At 48.1% G+C, this 18,687-nt stretch overlaps 1 pseudogene; it reads left to right on the top strand.

The window, feature by feature from the left end:
* Nucleotides 1-261: 261 nt before the first annotated feature.
* LOC128777785 (heterogeneous nuclear ribonucleoprotein A1-like) lies at nt 262-2,989 on the top strand (annotated as a pseudogene).
* The last annotated feature ends 15,698 nt before the right edge of the window (nt 2,990-18,687 follow it).

The following is an 18,687-nucleotide window of genomic DNA, read 5'->3' as shown; positions in this document are numbered from 1 at the left end:
GAGGCTGAAAGGCACTCATGAGTCAGAGAATGTGTGGTCTCCCAACTGCACAGATGCTATGGCTCCTGGCTAAACCACTGGCCTATCTATGGCCACTTCAGAAGGAAAGACAAGCCCATAGCTACCAGGAACTGTGTTCTGTTGGGTCCCCAGTGGATGACTATAGAATAACAAGACCGATTCTGCAGGTTAGAAACCCAACTGACCTAATTTCCATTTTCAAACTCATGCCCATAAATGCGTCCTTCTGACTGGCTGATCATGCCGGGCTTGGCGAGCAAAGCTGTCGCCATGACAGTCGATCTTCTCTCCAACAACGAACACCAGATAGAGTAAGTGCCACGCGGAACTCGGAGGAGAATGTTTTGCTGCATCCCAGGCATGAATTTCTCTCCACACACGTGCGCACCGACAGGAACACTCCAAATTTCCATAGATGTGAAGCTAAGCATAAATGGAGGCATAGGTCAGCCTGAGGGGAGTGTGTGGTGATATGGGAAGGATGTCCAAAACCTGCCTAGGTATTGCTAGCGCATTTAGAGGAGCCTTATTTTTTCATTCTTTTTTTTTTTCTTTTGTTCCTTAAACACCAGCTGGTAGAACCCATTCCTTTCTTTCAAGGGCTGGCTCTGTGAGTCACTGCCCATCTGCCAGGAGCAAGATGAAAGAGGGGGGCATCGTACAGAGCCCTGGGTGCCTGACCCGATTTTCTGTGAGGACTATCTGGCTCCCGCTGTAATGCAAACAGTCTCAGCCTGCACGGCACTCGTCCCCTTGTGCCTCCCCTGACAAAGGACAATTCATCCTCTGCGATGGGCCCCTCTTGAGATTGGCTTGAGCTCCTCGGGCTGATGCGAATGTGTTTCAGACGACCCTGGATTTGTGCTGAGTGTATCACACTGACTGCAGTGCCCGGTGGACAAAGATTGTACTAGAATCAACCAGATGCTTCCTCTGACAGAGCAGTCTTAGTCCCATTTCACAGGTGGGGGAACTAAGGCTCAGAGAGAAAATTAGCCAGAAGAAGCCAAGTTATGCTGCCGTAATACCCTCAAAATCTCAGTGGTTTAAGATAGCAAACGTTATTCCCCTTAGGCTGCAGGTTTGGGTGGTTCTTCAGGGCCATTGTCCTTTGTGTGGTGATTCAGAGACTCAAGCTTCTTTGATGCTGTTGGATCTGCCGTCACAGCACTAGGTTTCTTAACTTGCCCCAGTGGAGGAAGCGAGAGCCTGAAGAATCTCATAGAAGATTTTCACTGTCTATGGCCATGAAATTACAACGTGTTGCTTCTAGTCACATGGCCCTGCTGAAATGCTAGAGAAATGTAATCCTTTCCTGGCCAGAAAGGAGAGGGGAACCAGGTACTGGTGAGCACTGCCATGTGTGATACAGAGGCAAGTGACGGTCACTGTCCTTGTTCCACTCTTATTTGTGCCCCGTTCTGCCTGTCTGCATAATTCGTCTTCTCTTTTGCACACTGGCTCCCTTGAAGTTTGTGGTCCATATGTGAAAACAAGGAAACCAATAGTAAGCAATGTTAATGGTATAGATTCAGCCACCCGAAGCATCTGATTTTTTTGCTCTCTCTTCCTCTCTCTCTCTCTCTCTCAATCTCTCTTCCAAATTTCCCAGGGAGAGGACAAGTTGGCCCAGTTTGGGCTACCTGTCCTGTCTAGACAACTCAACTGTGCCTGGGAGAGAGGGGAGGAAGGCCACATCATAGGAATATGGTACGTCCCTCTGCAACCTTGAAGATGGAAAGCGGGTAAAGGGTTATTAGAGATTGTAAGTGACAAAATGAGGATTCTGACCCAGGTCCATCTAACTTCAAAGCCTTTTACATTTACTACACACATAGCCTTCTAGATATCTTAAAAGTCAAGTAATTAGGAGAAACAGTGTCTGTATACATAAAAACATGGATACTGCAGAAAACCATGTTATCTTCAGACTTACTATGGCATGTATGAGTTAGTCTAAAATTACGGGAAAGGTTAGTAGGTTTAGCAGATTTTACAGCATTCGGAAGGTGGTGTAGCCATCCCAATGCTGTATCATAAAGATCATTTCTTCCTTGCTGCTCATGGATACTGCGAAGTAAGCATCATTAAAGTCTCATCTCCCACCGCTGTTCTAAGTCAGAGTCTCCCAAAGAGCCTGAATGGCTGCAGGAGCCCTTTGTTGGTGGCTTGACCTTTAGAAACAATGGAGGAGAGTCTGAGGCGCCATTTTGAATAATGGGGAACGCTGACGGACCGTGTGGTGACGAGAGATCCAAACACCAAGCACTCCAGAGGCTTTGGGTTTGTCATGCAGGCCACTGTGGAGGAGGTAGACACAGCCATGGTAGATGGAAGAGTTGTAGAACCAAAAAGGGCTGTCCCAAGAGAAGATTCTCAAAGACCTTGCGCTCATTTACTGTGAAAAAGATTTTTGTTGGTGGCGTTAAAGAAGACACTGAAGAACATCATCTAAGAAATTATTTTGAGGGGCGCCTGGGTGGCTCAGTCAGTTGAGCGTCTGACTTCAGCTCAGGTCATGATCACAGTTCGTGAGTTCGAGCCCCGCATCAGGCTCTGTGCTGACAGCTCGGAGCCTGGAGCCTGCTTCGGATTCTGTGTCTCCCTCTCTCTCCGCCCCTCCCCCACTCATGCTTTCTCTCTCTCTCTCTCTCTCTCTCTCTGAAAAATAAATAAAAACATATAGAAATATTTAAAAAAAAAGAAATTATTTTGACCAGTAGGGAAAATTGAAGCAATTGTCATCATGACAGCCCGAGACAGTGGCAAGAGAGACTTTGCTTTTGTAACATTTGACAACCATAACTCTGTAGACAAGATTGTCATTCAAGAATACCATGCTGTGAATGGCCACAACTGTGAAGTAAGGAAAGGTCTATTTAAGCAAGAGGTGGTTAGTTCTTCATCCGGCCAAAGACATCCAAGTGATTCTGGAAACTTTGGTGGTAGTCACGGAGGTGGTGGATGACAACTTTGGTTGCGGAGGAAACATCGGCGGGTGGGGTGGCTTTGGTGGCCATCAAAGGGGTGATAGATATGGTGGCAGTGGGGATGATTATAATGGATCTGATGGAAGCAACGTTGGAGGAGGCAGAAGCTATAATGATTTTGGCAATTACAACAATCAATCTTCAAATTTCGGACCCACGAAAGGAGGAGATTTTGGAGGCAGAAACTCTGGCCCCTATGGTGGGGGAGGCCAACACTCTGCCCAGCCACGAAACCAAGGTGGCTAGGGCAGTTCCAGCAGCAGCAATAGCTATGGCGGTGGCAGAAGGTTTTAATTACTACCGGGCAACAAAGCTTAGCAGGAGAAGAGAGCCAGAAAAGTGACAGGGAAGCTACAGGTTACAACAGACTCAGGAATTCAGCCACGCACAGTGGTGGCAGGGCCTAGCTACTACAAAAAAGAGGTGCTTTAGACAATACTCATGTGTATGGGCAAAAACCGTGAGGACTGTATTTGTGACTAATGGTATAACAGGTTGCTTTAGTGTCTGTTCTGGGGAAAGTGCAAAGCATTCCAACAAAGGGTTTTATTTTTTTTTATTTTTTTTATTTTTTCAACGTTTTTTATTTATTTTTGGGACAGAGAGAGACAGAGCATGAACGGGGGAGGGGCAGAGAGAGAGGGAGACACAGAATCGGAAACAGGCTCCAGGCTCCGAGCCATCAGCCCAGAGCCTGACGCGGGGCTCGAACTCACGGACCGCGAGATCGTGACCTGGCTGAAGCCGGACGCTTAACCGACTGCGCCACCCAGGCGCCCCTCCAACAAAGGGTTTTAATGGAGCTTTTTTTTTTTTTTTTGGCACCCATGCTGTTGTGCAAAATGTAATAGTCTGATCATGATGCTGGATGAACATGTCTTTAAAAAAACAACACAAAGATTATTTCTTTCCTCCTCAAGGGTCTAGCATCCAGATCTATTCTCTAATATGGTAGCCACTGGCCATGTTGACTTACTTGACTTTAAATTCACTAAAATGAAAATTTCAGTGCGTGAGCCACATTAGTCACATTTCAAGTCCCCAATGGCCCCATGCGGCCGGTGGTCGCCATATTGGACAGCCCAAATATAGAACACTTCCACATGGCAATACGTTTATTGGATGGCACTGGTCTAGACCTTAAACTCATGAGTCTCTATCCAGAGGAAACATAACACTGAGATGTAGAAAAAAAAATTAAAACGGACTAGGATGAGTCAGGAAGTTTCATATTTAAGAAAATGAGTTGTCAATAAAAACTCAACGAAATCACCCCAAGACTCCAAAAGAAAAATGGCGGAAGAGGCAAAAGAATTAGCACCTCAGTGCCCACGAGGGGAATGATTTGCACACACCAAAGGGAAGAACGAGCCACATGAATCACCTTCCTAAAGAGGCTATTGGCCCCATTGTGGGCGAAGGCCCACACATGCCTCAGGAGTGACCACACAGTTTCCCACAAAGGCAGTGTTCCTCCTCTACAGTCGGTGTGCTTACGGTTCCTCCCCCCGCCCCCTTTCTCCTTGTTCCACCTCCCCTCATCCTATCTGTCCTTCCCCCTGCAATTTATTTTCCTTCCACTCCCAACTTCCTTCAATGATCAAGCCAGGTCAGAGCTAAATGTGATCCTTTTCCAAAGGGTGCCTTGCCATCCATGCAGCTACAAGGGCACGGTCAGACTAAAGGGTTTTGACGGATGTTCGTGATAACCCAATGTTGATTGGCCCCCTGAGAGAGGCCCAGTCCCCTTTCATAGGATGCAGAGCTGAGTACGTATAGGGTACTAATGAACACGGAAGGGAAGGCGACAGTGTCCAAGTGTATTTTGTGGAATGGCAGTTAAAAGGCGTGAGCCAGCCAAATCATACCAAAACAAAACGATACTTTGCATAGGTCCAATAAACCAAGGGCGATGTGCTAGATGCAAGGGTATAGGGAGAGCTTTTGATATGCAAATGTGTCTTGTGAATTTCCAGGTGGATGGACTAATATGCCGCGCTTCCTAAACTTATATGACCCCCAGCTCCCTTTGGTTTTGCAAGGTTGTCTCACTGGGCACAAAATTCAGGCTAAAGTGCCAACACTGGTTTTTATGGGTGACTTGGCCCTGAAGATCGTTTCAAAAGAATGCTTCCTTCAGAGTAGTTGGAGGTTTGGGTGTGTCATTGTAATGAGAATGTTACCTAGTGGATCATGCAGAAAAGTCTAGTTGGAGCATATGTTACGTTGTCGTCATCGACAAAAGTTACTTTCTACATACGCTCGGTACGTTTAGCTGACAGAAAAGTCTGGAAGTGGAAAAAAACAAAAAGCAAAAAACAAAAAAACAAGGGGGGGGAAATTAGGTAGAAAGCTGCAGAGGGAAAGAGCTAACTCTTAAGGCTTGGGTCCAAGCATTTAAATGTCATGTCTGCTGATATCATGGGCATCACCATTGGAGACTGGGCGACAATTGTTAAGGGAAGAGTATAAGGAGGTTTTAGCAATCCTTGGGGATGAGGTAGTTGTTTTTTCTAGCCAAATATAGTCCAGCAGGGACATAACTTCCTTTCCAAACCGCCCCCTAATGCGTGTGGTTTGGTCAGGTGGCCCCGCAGAGAACACGGTATTTGGATGCCCCATGGCACATCTCAGGCTTTGAGATGCTTCATTTCCTTTCTTGGCTGCATGGCGTTTGTTACAGTGCAAGGGCCTGCACACTTCCTACATTTCTGGTTCAGATTGTGAATTGAGTCTGATACAGGAGCCAAGTTCTGGGGCTTTGGGCTGCATATGTCTCAAGAAATGTGGTAGGTGGGGCGCCTGTGTGGCTCGGTCAGTTGAGCGTCCGACTTCGGCTCAGGTCACGATCTCATGGTCCGTGGGTTCGAGCCCTGCATCGGGCTCTGTGCTGACAGCTCGGAGCCCGGAGACTGCTTCGGATTCTGTGTCTCCCTCTCTCTCTGTTCCTCCCCCGCTCATGCTCTGTCTCTCCCTCTCTTTCAAAAATAAATAAAAACATTAAAAAAATGGGATAGGTAAAAGGAACTCTGTAGTAACTATTTCTAATAGCGAGATATGTAATTCTAGAATAATTTGCCTCAAAATTAAGAACATTCCCATAATGAAGAGTACTGAGTGAAAACGGAAGCTGCCACACAAAAGTACAGCTGTCAGGAAATGTCACATTTCGGTCATGTCTTAGGAACCCAGCTTCGTGCTGTGACGGTCAGCAAATTTGCCTGGGAGACTACACTTGACAGCTGGCAGAGACGTGCGGAACTTACGTTAAAACACAAGTAACAATAGGTAATTCACAACATAGACATTTCACAAAATTCAACAACCATTTATAGACAAAACTTTTAGCAAAATAAGAAGGGAACCTCTTAAGTCTGAAAAAGGGCAAAGACAAAAGGCTTACAGCTAACATCATCCTTAGAGAACTATTGAACACGTTGCATTTAAGATAAGAAACGGGACAAAATTACCTGCGTTTGTCACCCCTATTCAATGTTGCACTGGAGGTCCTGGCCGCTGTAGTAAGGCAAGAGAAAGAAACAAAAGGTATAAGTATTGGAAAAGAAGACATAACCTGTCCTTAGACACAAATGATGTGAATGTATACCTAGAAAATCCTAAGGAATCCTAAGGAAATAGCTGCTAGAAATAACAAATAAGTTAATCAAATTTATACATACAGGGCAAAATATAGAAATAAGCTTTATTCTTTAAATTTTTTTTCATTTCATTTATTTTTTAGGGAGAGAGAGAATACAAGCAGGAGAGAGGGGTGGGGGGGAGGGGAGAGGTGGGCACAAGAAAGAGAGAGAGAGAGAGAGAGGGAGAGAGAATTCCAAGCAGGTTCCACACTCAGCCTGGAACCCGATGCGGGGCTTGATCCCATGACCATGAGATCATGACCTGAGCTGATATAAAGAGTTGGATGCTCAACCAAATGAGCCACCCAGGTGTCCCAACAAGTCGATTCAGTTCATTCTTAATCAAAATCTCAGAAAACTTGTTTTTTGGTTAAAGTTGACAAACTGGTCTTAAAATTCATATGTAAACGCAAATGACCTAGAATGGCCCAAACAACTTTGAAAAACAAGAGGAAACTTGGAAAAAGAAGAGGAATATGGAGTCAGTTAGGCCACCTGTCTCTAGGATTTATTATAAAGCTATAGAAATTAAGATATTGGCATTATGATAGACAAATAGACCAGGAAAGAAGAAGAGTCCAAAACAGATCCAAATATACGGTCAGTTTTTTACTACAAAAGTGCCAAGCACATTCAGTAGAGAAAGGAAACTCTTTTCCCCCTGTGAAGGTAATGGAACAATTGGATATTCATACGTAACATAAAAAATTAACTTTGATCCATATCTCGCATGACAGAAAAAAAAAAAAAGCTTACTCAAAATGAATGCCACAGGCCTAAATAAAGAACCATTAAACTATTGAACTTTTTAAAAAATATATAGGATGAAACCTTTGTGACTTTGGTTTAGGAAAAGATTTTCTTAGTTACAACAAACAACCTAAAAAACAAACCAGAAAACAAAACGGCAAATCGGACTTCCTCAAACTTAAGAATTTCTGCTCTCAGGAAAAGACTGTTGAAAGAATAACAAGGCAAGTCGTATAGATAGAAAAAAACATTTCAGGGGCACTTGGGGAGGTGCAGTCAGTGAAGCGCCCCGTTTCAGCTCAGGGCACGATCTCGTGGTTCGTGAGTTCGAGCCCCGCGTCGGGCTCTGTGCTGATGGCTCAGAGCCCGGAGCCTGCTTCCGATTCCGTGTCTCCCTCTCTCTCTGCCCCTCCCCCATTCTCTCTCTCTCTTTCTCTCTCTCTCAAAAATAAATAAACATTGGAAAAAAAAGGATTTAGAAAAAAAAAAGCTACAGACTCTAAACACCTACTTTCTAACTCTTACTTAAATGCTCCATATTAGATTTTTCCTCCGTGTTGCTGGTGTCGGTCTTGCGCCTTGGAAGGGAAATTCTTAAGAACAGATACTAAGTTGTATGTGTTAACAACTCATCCCACTCTGCAAAGGCGTCACGTGTGCAACCCAACCTTGTTTCATCTTGGACGCGGCTCATTGTGCAAAGAAGGAGCAAAGTGACTTGATAATTGTACCACCATCACAGCCAGTCAAGAGCAAAGGCTTTGGGTTCCGTGCTCCCCCAGCCATTTGACTCTGGGTTACTTAATCAGGGCCTTTGTCTCTCCTTCGTTCCTCACCTGGAGACGAGAGGCAGAATGCCTACTTCCTAGAGGTATCAGGACATCAGATAAGAAAATACATGCAGATTATTAGCACAGCGTCTGTTGATACTATGATAGTATGACAATACGGAGATTGCTTTTAGTGTGGATATGCAATACTCTGGGGGATGCTGGAATTTTACTTAGAAGTTTGTCTTGGGGCACCTGGTTGGTTTAGTCGGTTGAGCACCTGACTTTGGCTCAGGTCATGATCTTGCCGTTCAGAGTTGGGGCCCCACGTCGGACTCTGCACTGACAGCTCGGAGCCTGGAACCCGCTTTGGATTCTGTGTCTCCTTCTCTCTCTGCGCCCTTCCCCCGCTCATGCTCTGTCTCTCAAAGATAAATAAACACTACAAAAAGAAAGAAATTTGTCTCAAAGTTCCCAGAAGCATTTTCCTTGGATGTTTTTCCCGCTAAATGAGTAAGTGAGTTTGTGACAAAGAGAAAGAGTATCTGGTCTCCTGGATTCACATCTGTCACCCTTCCGTAGGATTATGCTCGGCCCCCTCCCCCCCTTCTTTATCTCTTAGGCTCACTTCTTACCTCCCTAAGACAGGACAGGTTCTCAGAGTCTGGTTTCACATAATTGAGACGCGACGCTTTATTTATTTCACGTATCGGTGAGATCTGGGTTACCTCAAGGGAGTTTAAGGCCTGGGGTGGAAAAGTGTGGAACCTTAGCATCCATCCACAGAGCGGGTGAAATGTGCCTCTCCCAAGGGGTGTTGGGTGTCACAGACTGTGCCCATCTGATGATACTCAAGGTGCACACATGCAACCACAGAAGTTCTTGCAGAGGAGATAAGCTTCTAGAATTCAGGTTGTGCCCTGAACTGTTCTGTGTCCTCCTTTGACCCCTCTCCTCAAGACCAGAGTTGGACGCCATCTTGTTTATTCAACACCTTTCACAACTCGGGGAACTGTGTGACATTGCAAATTCGCTTACCCTGCTGGCCTCAGTCCGCCGGATGTGGGATTGGAGGTCCAGGCCGTCCCACATTGCCAAAGCCAAGCCCAGCTGCTGGAGATTCCTCTCTACCTTGGTCCCAGTTCAGGCCAGGATTGGGGCATTCCTGGCACCCTATGGCCTTCTTTGTCCAGAGCTCGGTGCCGTGTCTTCTCTGAACCACCGCACCGCTGTCTCCTCTCACCGACGCATGCGCAGAACCGGCGAGGGCTTAAGAGCTCTGAAGTTAAGCAGACCTGAGCTCCAGTCTGTCCTCCTGACCATAGGACCTTGGGCCAGATCAGACTTCTCAACCTCCAGTTCCATAAAAGCCGTCTAATAACGGCACTTGCCTGGTGTCCTAAGAATTTCATGAGATAACCTATGTCCAACGCTCACCAAGGGCTCTGGGACGTAATGCATGACACCCACCATTGTTATTATGTTTACTAATTATGATAATTTTTTTGGTATTGTTCTCCAACTGTTGCCTGCGGGGAAGACCTTGATTCCTAAATCAGACGGTCATTTATGTGAGGGTGAAGACAGTTAGTATATTCTTTTTACATATCCCACCGAACCCCGGGTGGTGCTGGGAATTAGGGGAGGTATCCAGACCCGCTTCCTAAGTGACTCCAGGTGACTTGATAAACCCCTCGACGTGATGCGACTTGCCACGCTTCTCCTCGTACAACTTCCATACACATAATGAGCAGGTGATCTGACTTAATTGCTCGTATATTGCAACGCTGTTCCCCTAAACCTGACTTTGGAGACAGGTTCTCTACGTGCCGATTACATATTTACAGGTGTGGCCGGTTCGTGTCACACTTTTGTTTTCTTTAAAAGATTTGTTTCTTTCGGGTAAGCTCAGGTTAAGCCCTGGTGGGGTATTTAGTTGCGTTCTTCCTTTCTGAAAGGGCAACGAGGGATCGAGGCATCATTTAGCAGATTACAAAGATTTTTTTTTTTTTTTTTACTCCTCCTGAGTAGTTCAGTGACAACGCATTTGTTGCAGTGACGAGACGGCCATCGCCCCTGGAGGGAACGGGGGGAACTGGGTGACACAAAGTTGAAGGCCAGCCGGAATGGCTGCTAGAAGTGTCCTCGGATGACCCAGGCTCTTTCATGAGAAAACAAGGATGTCCTCACTGCCGAAAACAGCGGAAGGTGGCATGGTTCACGTCAGGTTGTGAAATGAGTTCAGCAGGTTCCTCGAGAGGGAGTCCCCCGCCCTTGCCGGGCACCAGTGACATCATGCCCGGTGCAAGAACCTCCCGTGAACCTACCCGCTGGGGGACAAGGACCAGGGATCCCTTTAGCAGAGGTCAAGGTGGGCCAGGGTGCCTGGGCATTGGCTTCCTGCCTCACACCTGTCAAGACTAGAACAAAGCCAATGACCCCACAGCCTTCAAGGCTGGTTGGTGTTACACCAGTTGGTGTTACTTATAAACCGGAGGAGACATGCTCGAAAGCATTTGGATATGCTTTTCACATCCTTGTTTGTAGGAGTCTGGCATGAGGGTGACAGAATGGAGACCCCAGGGCATTCCAGAGACCAGGACCGAGGATCCTGAGGTTAAAAAAAAAAAAGACACCTAGGGATCCGCAGGATCCATTTTTTTCTGCCCAACCATCACCCTTGTCTAGAAGATACAGTGGCTCCCTGAAGCCCATGTCTGTTCTCATTCTCCAACACTTTGGTTGTTACTTTTCGCTTCAGCCTCTGGTATTAGACGCGAGGCTAAACCAAAACGTGAGAGGTGGAAACGATGTAGTTTTTAAAATTTCCTCTTTGGTGTTTGGTAACCATGTAATTTCTTTTCTTTTCTTTTCTTTTCTTTTCTTTTCTTTTCTTTTCTTTTCTTTTTTAATGTTTATTTTTGAGACAGAGAGAGACAGAGCATGAGCAGGGGAAGGGCAGAGAGAGAGGGAGACACAGAATCGGAAGCAGGCTCCAGGCTCTGAGCCATCAGCACAGAGCCCGATGCAGGGCTCGAACTCACGGACCGCGAGATCATGACCTGAGCCGAAGTCAGACGCTTAACCAACTGAACCACCCAGGCACCCCCCGTGTAATTTCTATTTTGAGCCCTCAGTTAGCCAAGTGGTGAAAACTTACTCTTAGCCAAATCTGGGTCCTCCTCTCTGTTGTCATGGCGGCGTGTGTTCTCCAGGAGGGCACCCAGCACTGGAGTGTAGGGGATGGGAGGGCAGGAAGTCACCTTTGCCCAAGCCTTCTCCCGTCTGGCCTTGGCTGAGATGCCTTTCTTCCTGAACCGTGTCTCCTGCTGGGACGCATTCATTTCTGATGACAAAACCTGCTAGGGTCTTCTGTCTCTGTCTCTTTGTCTCTCTGTCTCTGCATCTCTCCCTCTCGACCATACCTCCACCACTCTTGAGAGCACAGAAAACACAGCACTGGTCCCAGTCATCCCTGACGGAAGGCTCCTGAGGGGTGCCCCGAGTCCACCTGTCTCGATACACTTGACGGGTATTTCTTCCGCTCCTTACCTCGCCAGGAATGGCGGAATCAGATGGAGACTGAGGTGGGAATTGCTACCCATGGGGACTTGCCCTAGGCCCAGGGCAAATCCTTTCTGTAACTGGGGGCAGTTTCTGTCACTATTTCCCCTCCCTTCCCCAGGGCTGAATAGAACTCGGGACTCTTTAGCGTCTCATCTTTCTTCCCCTTCCTTTCAACTTCCCTCTCCCTCCTTCTCCAGCCCAGAAATCTTCATCCTGCCCAGGGTGAGGAAAACTTGCCTTTGTATCATCACACGTTCATGCCCCGAGTCTCCCAAGGATGTATTGAGTTCCCCCGCCCCTGTGGTCTGGAACAGGACTGCCCTTTGACTTGGATGAAGAGAACCCCGCCCCAGGCCCTTCACCTCGCGGAGGCCTGGGCCTTGAAATGTCTTCTTAAAAGGTGTGTGGGTCCCATCCCCATTTCTCTCCCTTGGAGCACTGTCTGACCCTTTGCTCCATGTGGAGGTTTACCAGATAGCCGAGGGGTCCTAGACCTCGCACTTCCAGGATTACGCAAGGCTCCCAGTGTGGGGCTCTGATTCGAGAAGGGTAGCTTGGTGAGAAAATTGCTTCCACTGGCTGGAGCAGTCTTCCTTTCTCAGAATCGTATGAGGTTGGCCCACCATGCCGGTGCCACTGATGTGCTGGTTTTGGGTGGCTCAAAAAGTTACATGGACAGTTGCCTGCCCCCCACAAAAATATGTGTCTGGCACCTTGAATACCCTACGAGTGACTTTGTTCTTGCATCTTTTACCTTCACCCAGGCAATATGCATACACTGTCAAGCTCATTCTAGAACAAAGGGAGGAGGCATGGGGTAACAGACAACACGGGGGAAAAGGACATCAGCAAAACTACCCAAATACTATGCTGCCCTTCTCATGAAGAGGAGCACAGTATGTAGTCTGTATTGAGAGTCAGAAGACGAGTTGCATTTTAAGCTCTAGTCCTGACTGTGTTACTAACTAACCATGTGATCTTTTTTTTTTTTTAATTTTTTTTTTAACGTTTATTTATTTTTGAGACAGAGAGAGACAGAGCATGAACGGGGGAGGGGCAGAGAGAGAGGGAGACACAGAATTGGAAGCAGGCTCCAGGCTCTGAGCTGTCAACCCAGAGCCCGACTCGAGGCTCGAACTCACGGACCGCGAGATCGTGACCTGAGCTGAAGTTGGATGCTTAACCGACTGAGCCACCCAGGCGCCCCTAACTAACCGTGTGATCTTGAGCAAAGCACCTCTCTGGGTCTGTTTCTTCATTTTAAAATGAGATGTTTGGATGGGTGGATGGATGGATGGATGGATGGACGGGTGGATGGGTGGTTGACTGGATGGGTGGACAGGTGGGGGATGGGTGGGTGGGGAGGTGAAGAAGCTTGCCAGACTCACTGGGCAGAGGGAGGAAGGAGAGCTGGGGGTGGTCCAGGTTCTGTAACCCTTCTATCTGGCTGCTGCACATTTCTGATTACCTCAGTCATCTTCCCTGTCTCACCTCTTTGTCCACTGCTTTCTTTCAAGAGCAGCTGGGTAAGGTGCTTGAAACGATTGATCCAGGAGTCAGAAAACCCGGAGTTTTCTTCTCCCATGTTTGTTGTACCCTGGGCAACTTTTGGGCAGTTCAGAAACTCTCAAGGTGTCAACTTCCTTATCAGTAAAATGGAGTTAATGATGCCTGTCTCGTCTACTCCGCATGGTTTTGTGGGAAGCTGGGGCGCCTGGGTGGCTCCGTTGGTTGAGGGTCTGACTCTTGATTTCAGTTCAGGTCATGATCCCAGGGTCGTGGGATCAAGCCCCGCCTTGGGCTCTACGCCGAGCATGGAGTTTGCTTGGGATTCTCTCTTTCCCTCTGTCCCTCTCCCCTGCTCTCTCTCTCTCTCTCAAAAAAAAATTATATATGTATATATATGATAACGGGCAAGGAAAACAGTCTGCAGTCAGGAAGTCCACATCCAGGGTCGGGTTTTGTGAGGTATTATTGGACTCATTCTCCTCTCCTTCCTTACTCTCCTCTACAGCTGCCCATGGGGCTCTTATGTGACTTTCACAAAACATTGTTCTGGGAAATTTCACAGCTCCCAAAAGCAGCCGAGTAACAGAAATCACAAGAGAAGGTTGTGTTACCGCGGTGGCTCATCACAAGTCGGGGGAAAGGGCTTTTTTGTTTGTTTGTTTGTTTTATTTTTGCTGTTAGGGCAGCGAAGCCAGAAGGCGTCCAGTTATCGCAGGGAGAGTCGGCTTATCTTAGCGAATACGTGTGGTCTCCCGCCCGAACTAAATGAGGCCGTGGAAAATTTCCAGCGATAGGCCGAGCCAACAGTTAAGCATTTGTGGGGTAAATCAGGTTATCTGTGGAGAAACGACAGGGCTAGAAGACGGAGACTGAGTTGTCCTCTGGTTAAACATCCGCGTGAAGTTCGTAAGAGAACTGTCACACCTGATCCCTTTACCCCCAGCCGGTCACTCTGGGTCTTCTTTGTAAATAATTCCTATTTTTAAAAAGTTTTGTAATGTTTATTTTTGAAAGAGAGCAAGAGAGTGGGGGAGGGGCAGTGAGAGAGGGAGACACAGAATCCGAAGCAGGCTCCAGGCTCTGAGCCATCAGCACAGAGCCTGACGCGGGGCTCGAACTCACAGACCGCGAGATCGTGACCTGAGCCGAAGTCAGACGCTCAACCGACTGAGCCACCCAGGTGCCCCAATAATTCCTATTTCGTGGTGTCATAAAATCTTTTACTGACCTCTTCTGGCCTTCCTCTTAGTTCGGTGGCTCTTGAAATGTGCCCTTGGACCGGCGACATCTGAGCCTCACCTGGGAATGTGTTAGACATGTTGTTCTTGGGCCCAGCCTCAGACTTACTGCATGAGCAGCTCTGAGAGTACAGCCCAGCAATTTGAGCACAAGCCTTTCCGATGACTCCGATAGACCTACAATTTGAGAACCAAGGTCCTAATTCATTACTTCCGTAAATAGCATACCGGCAGGACGATCTTTGTGGCCTCCTCCTTGAATACTTCTGGTGACAGGGAACTCACTCCTTTACAAGGCATCTGATTAGAAGCCCTCATGGTTAGATATTTTCTCATTATAATGAGATAAAGCTGACTTTTTGTCGCTTCTACCTGCTGGCCTTGGCTGTATCCTCTGAACATGGTTCAGAGTTACAGCTGAATGGGGATCACAGGTAACTAGGCTAATTCCTCACCTCGTAGGAGCTGGGTAAAAGTGAATACAAGAGGAAAAGCTGGGAGGGAGGCCAAGGTGTCACATTTTCCTCTCAGCCAAATAAAACAGCAAGATTAAGGGCCGTCCCTGGCATTTGTGAGATTATGATAAATATCAGTATTAATAACAATAGTGACAGTAATAATTACCCACAGCTCGATTTGGATGCAGGTCAAGAAACCATCCGAATCAAATTACATGTAAGGAAAATATGTGTCTTCGGTGCTGGGAACATTTTCAAAGAGGAAGAAAAATGGACGCGGTGAAAAAACATTTCACCTTCCAGAGGGAATAACTTCTCCTTTCCATTCCAAGGAGGGGGTGAGAGAAAGGGGTCTCCGGGCGGGGTGGAGATATTTTATGGTGAGGGCCCAGCCCCGCTCTGACTCGACGTGTGAAAAGGAAGCAAGGCTGGTGGGGGAAGAATGAGCCTTTTCCTGGTCACCCCTCAACCGGGGATGCTTTGAGTCAGACACACTTGCTTGGCCAGATTTTGCCAGTGGCCGTCTTTTCTGTTTGTCTCGGGCGGCCATTTGGCAGACGGGACGGGGAGAGTGTGTGCCATTCCCCCCAGTGGGAGGCTGCGGGGTGTGGAGGCTCCTGGCCTCCAGGTAGAGGCCGCTGTGGACTCGGCTTGGCCTTCCTCTAAGTCTAATCTTGCTCTCTTCTGATGCCAATCTCTCCCCTCTTGGGGCCGAAAGCCCCAGCGGCACTAGGCATCGCCAGGCCCACCCTCACCGATGATTTTTCCTCCCCCTCCGCCCCCCCAGTTTGAGCCTGGAGAGTGTTTACTTCCTGTCGAGCCCCAGGGACCTGCTGATTTTGCCCATTACTGCAAATTGCTGCTCTTGGATGCTTTGCATTTGTTATTAAGATGCAATCAGGGTTTCCTGACTGATTAGCAGTCTCGCCCCTCAGCCCCCAACCCTCGCACCTGACTGGGAGGCAGTGTCAGTGGAGAAGGGAGACCCCTGGCTGCTGGGCGTCTGGGGGCTCTCTGCTCTGTCGTGGGGGGCCGGGGGGGGGTGGCTCATGGGTTTGGCTGAGCAGGTTAGGAGAGCACAGGAAGGAGCTAAGAGGCCCTGAGCTCCCCGCCGAACCCTGAGCCTGCCCCGAGAAGGAACTTGGGGTCTCTCAGGTTCCCGGGAATTGTGTGGGTGTTGGGCCGTGTGACAGGCCTCCGGAATGCTGACGGCTGATGGGCCAATGAGGCCGAGGCCAGCCTGAACCGGGCCTTCCGGACGAATAAGCACGCTGTGTCTCTTCAGGCTGAGTTGGCAGGATGATGAGCACACGGGGGGCGGCCCGCCCGGAATCATGTGTCAGTCAGCTTCTGGAACTGCCCACCGAGACAGGCCCCCTCCGCCTCCCCACCTGAGGGCCCCTTCCCTGGCGCCCGCCCGCCCCTGTCAAAGCCGCTCAGCCCCTTCCTGGGTTCTGTCCACCCTCGCAGCCGGCAAAGCACATGGACACAGACACCTCTTCGCAGGCTTCCGGGGGCTTCTGTGCACACACACAACCGGCCTGTTTCCTTGCCAACATCTGTGACCCGTGCCCTGCTCCTCTTTGGCTTATCTTTGTTTTTGTTTTGATGTTTATTTATTTATTTTGAGAGAGAGGCAGAGAGAGAGAGGAAAAGAGAGAATCCCAAAGCAGGCTCCGCCCTGTCAGCACAGAGCCCGATGTGGGGCTCGATCTCACGAACGGTGAGGTCGTGACCTGGGCCGAAATCGAGAGTCAGACGCTCAACTGAACAGAGCCACCCAGACGCCCCTTTGCGTTTGTTTTCTAAGTGTCTCTGTTTTCATCAAGCAAGTGTCTCGCCCTCACGGAGGCTTCACTGTCGTGTGAGGCACAGAAATCTGGCTGAGTCACCGAGGAGTGAAAAGGTGAGTGGGCTGGGGAGGGCCAGCACCGCAGCCATCACAGACCCAAGCGCAAAGGCCGGGACCCCATCCCGGGCTGAGCGGGGTGCTGCCCCGCACGAGTGAGAGCTGTGTGGGGACTCTTGTGGCCGAGGGGCCCGGGTTCCTGTGTCACCTGGTTGTCACTAGATGTGCTGAATGTGTTTTGGGAAGAAAAAACAGGGGAGCGTCGGAAGGTAAGGGAGAAAAGCAAGGAGGTGCGATTTTTGCGCAGGAAGAGTGCCCGGGCTTGAAATGAGCCGGGCAGTTCTAAGTTCGAGCCCTGCGTATTCCATTTACTGCCTCTGTTAACTGAGCCTGTTTTCCCCACTTTAGAAGGGAGATAATAGACCTATCTCACTGGGTTATTATGAGGCAAACACAAGGAAATAGATACAGAGCACATAGGATTTGCTTTTTGCTTTTGCTTTTGCTTGGGGGAAGGGGGGTGTTTATGACAAGAGCTTTTTAAGAAATCAAATCATGTTTGGCATCATTTAAAGACCAAGAGGAAGCCTTCCTAAAGACTGGAAGGGCTTGTGGCTGTCTTGTCTTCCCACGGGGAAAAAAGTTGTTTTTTTTTTAAATTTTTTTTTTAACGTTTATTCACTTTTTGATACAGAGAGACAGAGCATGAGCAGGGGAGGGGCAGAGAGAGAGGGAGACACAGAATCAGAACCAGGATCCAGGCTCTGAACAGATAGCACAGAGCCCGACGCAGGGTTCGAACTCACCAACCGTGAGATCATGACCTGAGCTGAAGTCGGACGCTTAACCGACTGAGCCTCCCAGGTGGCCCCAAAAGTTCTGTTTTTTAACTCCGGAGTTGCATTATTTTATCTTCCCTACTAATGATATTCCTTTTGCCTGGCATGCTGCTTCAACAGCCCCCAACTGACAAATGCAAAGCCTTGTCCCGAGGTTCTCCCTGGCTCTTCAGGGAGCCCTCCTGGGAACAGCTGTAAAAGCGGGTTGTAGGCCAACAAAAGAGAGAGCAAGGTGGTCACTGTCTTTCGCACAAGGAAACATGTTGGAATGCGTCTAAGGGGAAAAGCAGAGGATGGGAATTGGGTGAAAATGTATGGAAGAGCTTTTCCAAGGGTGTACGTGGTGAAACGGGCTACCAATGTGCCAACGGGCACGTTCGCTTGGCTGAGTCTTCTCTAGGTATGAACTGTGAGGCATCGGGCGAAAACTACGCGGAACTAGACTCCCAAATTATAATTAGAATATCAGAAGGAGAGGAGAGAGAACGAAGCCGAAGCAGAAATTTTAGGAGTTAAAAGTGAAGAATGTCCTTCAACTGAGAAAAGATCCAGCCACAGGTTCTAGAAGGTTCCCCAACAGGATAAATACAAGATAAATGCATCTCAATATATCACAGTCTAATACACCCCTGCAAAAACTCGAGACGGAGAAAATCTTAAAAATTAAGGGAAAAAAAGGCAACGACTTTTAAGAGCAACAGGCACGCCTAACTTCTCCAAAGAAACGTGGAAGTCAGAAAGTAATAAAACGATATCTTAAAACTTCCATGCTCATCGTGGGAGATTTAACAGTGCCAGTGAATGTAAACACGCAATCCGGTCAGTAAGGCTCTGGAACCACTGAGCCACAGGGCCAACAATGGGACCTCGTAACATATAGAGAAAACACACCCAAGAGGCGCAAGGCATCCGTGGTTTTCCCGTACGTACGAAACATTTCCCAAAATTGATGCTATGCTGGGCCACAAAGCAAATTTCAGCAAATTTTAAGGAGGTGACATCACAGTCTTTGGCTGCAGTGGAATTAATCTAGAAATAAATATGAAAAGGGAGTG

The sequence above is a fragment of the Panthera pardus genome, unplaced genomic scaffold, assembly GCF_024362965.1.
Source record: "Panthera pardus isolate Hobbes unplaced genomic scaffold, ASM2436296v1 HiC_scaffold_17, whole genome shotgun sequence".
Classification (NCBI taxonomy): domain Eukaryota; kingdom Metazoa; phylum Chordata; class Mammalia; order Carnivora; family Felidae; genus Panthera; species Panthera pardus.
This window is presented reverse-complemented; position numbering and strand designations above follow the sequence as displayed.